Raw genomic sequence first — 6,000 nt, forward strand, 5'->3', positions numbered from 1 at the left:
CAACCAACCAACCAAGATATCACTAGCCAATCAGAAACCTCAGACATTGAATTTCTAAGATGAGACAGAAGCACTTCTTAGTCTTTGGGCTTTAAGAAGCCTGTTGCATTTCTCCTTGCCTGAACCTAATCCCCCAGAGCCTAGACTCTATGCTAGTAGGGATCCATCCTTGCTCAAGCCAACAACTTTTCTGTTCAGTGTTCATCCATAGTCTGTTAGTCCTTACACATATTTCTTTTTTAGATTTTATTGATTTATTTGAGAGAGACAAAGTGAGAGAGAGGGAGGGAGAAGCAGATTCCCCACTGAACAGGGATCCTGATGAGGGACTTGATCCCAGGACCCCAGGATCATGACTTGAGCTAAAAGCAGATGCTGAACCAACTGAGCCGCCCAGGTGCCTATTATACATATTTTCTTAAACAGATGAAGTGGAGGCTGAGAAATATGGTCTTTGGTTAAGTCAATCCTGACCTCAGCTAAAAATTGAAGATTCTATTACTGAAGAGGAAGAACAGACTGGATATTGGGAGACAAATAGTAGCCTTTATCATACCCCAAAACTGAAGAAGCTGGAGTTTAAACAATGACATAAATACATAACCACACTCCAACATCCTCCTCTTCCCCAAACTTGCTAAGATCTTGAGAGGGTTTTGCACTTCTTTGTATAATGATATTGTGGGCTTGGGGCAATATTATCTAGGTCTTAAGTGGCCAGATGACCAAGTGACATTCGTGTTTAAGTAAATGAGGCCATGGGGCATAGACACCTGTCACTGGAGCCAGAGAAAACAGGGAAGCACTTGTTTCTTTAACTCCTCCACCTGCAGTCCAGTAAAAAGAGCACTTGGTCTTGAGGTCAGGGGTTCAGAGCTGAATTAGGAACCAAAGCTCAGCCATCTAAGTGAGTGAGTGATTTTGTGTTGGTGCCAGGCCAGAAATAATAGTTATGGCAACTAATACCTGATGAGATGTTACCACATGCCAGGCACTGTGCTGATTTTATATGTATTGGTTCTCTATTCACCACAACCATCCTGTGCTATAGATAATACTATTATTATTATTGCCACATGCCAACCAATAAGAGACATTAGGGACTAGAGATTAAGAAATAAACAATGAAGAGGCACCTGGGTGGATCAGTCAGTTAAGCATCTGACTCTTGGTTTTGGCTCAGGTTGTGATCTCAGGCTTGTGAGATGGAGCCCTGCATCAGGTTCCATGGAGCCCTGCATCAGGCTCCATGCTCAGCATGGAAGATGCTTGAGATTCTTTCCCTCTTCTTCTCACTCTCCCTGCTCAAGCTTCCCCGTTCTCTCTCTTTTAAATAAATAAATAAGTAAAATATTGAAAGAAAAGAAAGAAAGGAAGGAAGGAGGGGAAAAGGAAGAAAGAAAGGATAAACCAATGTAACTGGAAAAGCAGCACAGTGAGAATTTGACTCCAGGTCTTTGAGAGAGCAAATTTCTTGCTCTTAACTAACTTACTAACTTAAGCTGCTTCTCACAAAGAAGAGAAAATACATGCGGGCCTTAAAACATCAGGGCTGACACACAGGTAAACAGGACATAGTGACTGGGTGTGTACAAGTCAGATGGGTGAGGAAGGCTCCCTAGATGAAGATTGGATGGAAATCAGCTAATCAAACAAAAAGAGAAACGTGTTCTAGACCCAGAAAGCAGCACACAAAATGGCACGGCCATCACTGATTGTGCAGTGGAAGCTGAGCTCCAGACATTGTCTTCTCAATCAGAAAGAATCAGTGAAGGAGGTGCTTCATTTATCATGAGGAAGATAGACCTCAGCAACCCCCCAGTGTATGTTTTGTTACCTGCCATTGGCCACAAAGAAAGACAGAAAAGCTACAGTTGGCTGAGATAGGCCATGAATCATCCACTGGGGCTGCACCCCTTGCAATTGGAACCAAACTGGGGTCATGTCAGCAAAGAAGGTGGGAAGGGAGGGGGAAGGTGGTGGGAAGCAACCAATGGGCTCAGCCTGACACTTTTGCACTGAAGTGGAGGGTGAGATGAGAGCAGCCCCGTGAGACTAACAAGGGAAGGACAGAAATCACTTAGTGAGGTGTTAGCGATGAGGGCTGAAGGGGAAGAATTTTTAGATGATTCCCAAATGTATGACTTGGGTGACTGGGAAGTCAGTGATTAAATTAATCCCTGGAGGGCAGGCTAGTGAGATGCATTGTCTTAGTCAGCTTGGGCTGCCAGTTCCACAGGCAAGGTGGCTTCTACAATAGAAATTTATTTCTCACCATACTGGAGGCTGGGACATCCAAGATCAAAGTGTCAGCAGATTCAGTTCCTAGCCAGAGGCTTTTTCTCAGGTTGCAGGTGGAAGCCTTTGCACTGCATCCCCACATGTTGAAAGAGAGATCTTTCTATTTCTTATTCTCCTCTAAGTGCACTAAACCCATCATGGGGATCCTACCTTCATGACCAATCTAAACCCAATTTCCTCCCAAAGTCCGCATCTCCAAACACCATCATACTGGGGATTGGGGCTTCAACACACGAATTTTAGGGTGGCAAATATTCCATCACAACATGCAAAAATTGATCTTGTGACTCAGGAGACATTCTATTGTTTTGGGATTCTTCAGAGACTTTCTTATCTCTTGGTTTATTGGGAGGGTCTAACCAATAAAGCAAGTAAAAGTGTTTTTACATCAGCCTCCCTATAACAATCAGTTGTCATCATCACTTAAATAGAAAGCACTTTCACTTAAATAGAAAGCAATTGGAGTGACTACCTAGTGATCCTATTTCCTCAGTGGCTACATTGATGCTATATGATCCCAACCCCTGACTGACAGGCTATGGTATTGTCATATCAGTTTTGATGCCCCAGGGTGCCAGGAAGCCCTGGTCTGGGGTCCCAAGACCTGCCCTGATGCCTGCCTCTTGAGGTTTGGTGACTCTCCTCATTTCTCCACTCTAATGGCTTTCCAAGAAATTAATTTTTCATCAAGTTAATGGTATTCATTTATATAACTTAAAACCAAAAGAATTTTATCCAACTTGGTAAGGTTTTTTTTAAATCACTTTATAAGGTATGATCAACATACACCTGCGTTAAATCTTCCAAAGCATATAATATGCCACAATCTCTCATATGTGGTACTCTTGCCAAAAATGTTTACTTAGCATCTAATCATGAGGAAGTGAGGGGGAAAATGAGATTAACACATAGACTGTGAGACATGATATATGTCAGCTAATGTGGACTCATAAAGTAAGTCATTATCACAGAATGCCAACAAAGTCACTGTTAGGGATTAAAAGAGGCCAGTGTAATTACCAGACTCAATGTATGAGCTTTGATTGGCTTTTGGATCATTTAAAAAAATATATTAGCCTTAAAAACATTTTGGGGTCAATTTGGACTTTGTATGAATGGTATTATTACATTAGTGTTACTTCTCTTCTGTGGGACAATATACTGGGGTTAATGAAAAATATTCTGATTCTTTGGAGAAGTGTCAAAATGTTTAGGGTTGGGTGTCATGAGGTCTATTTTCAGATGATTCAGAAAAAATATATAGATAACACGGCAATATATGGAAATGAGGTGAAAGCATATGGGTGTTCATTGCATTATACCTTTAACTTTTCTGTAAGTTTGAAAATTTTCTAAATCAAAAACAGGGAAAATGTCGTGCAAATGTCTTACAGAACAGATTTATGTCAACAAATGAGAGTGACATGCCTACTGTACCTAGTTCTTGAGGCTGGTACTGACCTCTAGAATTATAATTAACCTTTGCTAACTATCAAAGGGCTGCCACAAGCATTATCTCTTATAATCCTAATGGGAATGAGCCTCACGTGGTAGGTTTTATTGCCCTACTTTGTATAGCCAGGGTGCAGAGTCGACTGGCAGAGCCTCAGGACTGGGGCCTGTGTCTGACCATGAGCCACCTTCGTTTTCCTTACTCCCTCAGGGCCAGTTCAGGACGAAACACCTGGCAGGTCCTGCTGCAACATGATGTAGCATTTGGCTGGCAAAGAAAAATTTCTATTTTAATTTTGTTATTTTTTTAAATTGAAGTATAGTTGCCATACAGTGTCACATCAGTTTCTGGTGTACAACACAGTGATTGGATGATTCCACACATGACCTTATACTCACCACAATAAGTGTAGTCACCATCTGTCACTATACAACATTATTACAATATTATTGACTATATTCTCTATGTTGTACTTTTCATCTCTGTGACTCATTCATTTTATAACTGGAAGTTTGTACCCCTTAATCCTTTTTTACATTTTAAAATTGTTAGAGGTGTATTGTGTTAGAGAGCTCTGAAATTTTGGGATTAAAATTTTTTAAAATTTGCATATAGTTGATATATTATGTTATGTTACAACACAAGTGTAGGTGCCATCTGTCACCATACAATGCTATTACAATACCATTGACTACATTCCCTCGGCTATACCCTTCATTCCATAACTGGAAGCCTGTATCTCCCTCTCTCCTTCACCCACTTTGCCCATCCCCTATACCCTTCCCTTCTGGTAGCCATCAGGTTGTTCTCTGTATTTATGGGTCTGATTCTGCTTTTTGTCTACTGGTTTGTTTTGTTTTTTGATTCTACATATGAATGAAATCATATGGTATTTTTCTTTCTCTGTTTGACGTATTTCACTTGATATCAAGCCCTCCAGGTCTGTCCATGTTGTTGCAAATGGCCGGATCTCCTTCTTTTTTAAGGCTGAGTAGTAGTATTCCATTGCAGATATAGACCACTCCTTTATCTATTCATATGTGTTGATGGACATTTGGGCTGCTTCCATCTTGGCTATTGTAAATAATGCTGTAGTAGAATTACTGGATTGCATGGTATTTCTATTTCTAATCTTTTAAAATATTTTATTTATTTATTTATTTATTTATTTATTTATTTATTTATTTATTTATTTGAGAGAGAGAGAACAGGGTGGTGGTGGTGGGAAGGGGAGAGACAAGCAGACTCCATGCTGAGCACAGAGCCTGATGCAGGGCTCAATCTCACAACCCTGAGATCCTGACCTGAGCCAAAATCAAGAGTCAGAGGCTTAACTGACTGAACCACCCAGGCACCCTTCTATTTTTTATTTTTTGAGGAAGCTCCACACTGTTTTCCACAGTGGCTGCATCCATTTGCATTCCCAACAGTGCATGAGAGTCCCTTTTACTCCACATCCTCTCCAATACTTACTTCTTGTCTTTTTGATTCTAGGTATTCTCACAAGTATAAGGTGATGTGTTATCATGCTTTTGATTTGCATTCCCCTGCTGATTAGTGTGGAAATTTTGAATTTTTAAGTAAGATTTCAGGACACCAGAAACTTGAGAATAACTTCTGAAACACTGCAAAAAAACAAACAAACAAACAAAAATCTTCTTTCTCCTGGGCCTTCTTTTAAGCCTTCCTTTACTGGAGCAGTCTCTAGTGTCTATGCTCCATCCCTTTCCCAGCATTTGATTGGAGGCAGAAGGAGCATGCAGGGGTTGTGGTTCTTTTTGAGGGAGCGGAATTTGGGCTTTGGATGCGTCTCTTAGACAGAGCTTCCTCGGAAACACTGTTTGAGGCAGAAATTTGCATGGGAAGGTCTGTTGCAGTGAACAGGCGGATGAGTGGAGGATCTAATAAGTGGATAAGCTGAAAGGGGAGCCAGTGCCCTGGAGAGCTCCAAGGCTGTTACAGAACTTCAGAAATGTCCCAATCTTGGCCAGGAGGCTAGACTTCCATACCCCCATATTAACCACTCATTGGATGTGGGCTGTTCCAGGAAGGATGTGCAGTCTTGGGAGAGGCTACTCTTTTTAGTTGAAGGAAATTCTTTGGGGAGGAACTGAACTGTGACCTGTCAGAAGGCAATAGTTTCAGCTGGAGCACTAGAACCTAAATGGAGATCCAGGAGGTGCAGTCTGCCTCTACTGAGCTCAGATCCAGCCATACTGTTTATTATCTTTCTCTCCCCTTCTTAA

Source organism: Canis lupus, chromosome 7 (genome assembly GCF_011100685.1).
Source record: "Canis lupus familiaris isolate Mischka breed German Shepherd chromosome 7, alternate assembly UU_Cfam_GSD_1.0, whole genome shotgun sequence".
Lineage (NCBI taxonomy): Eukaryota > Metazoa > Chordata > Mammalia > Carnivora > Canidae > Canis > Canis lupus.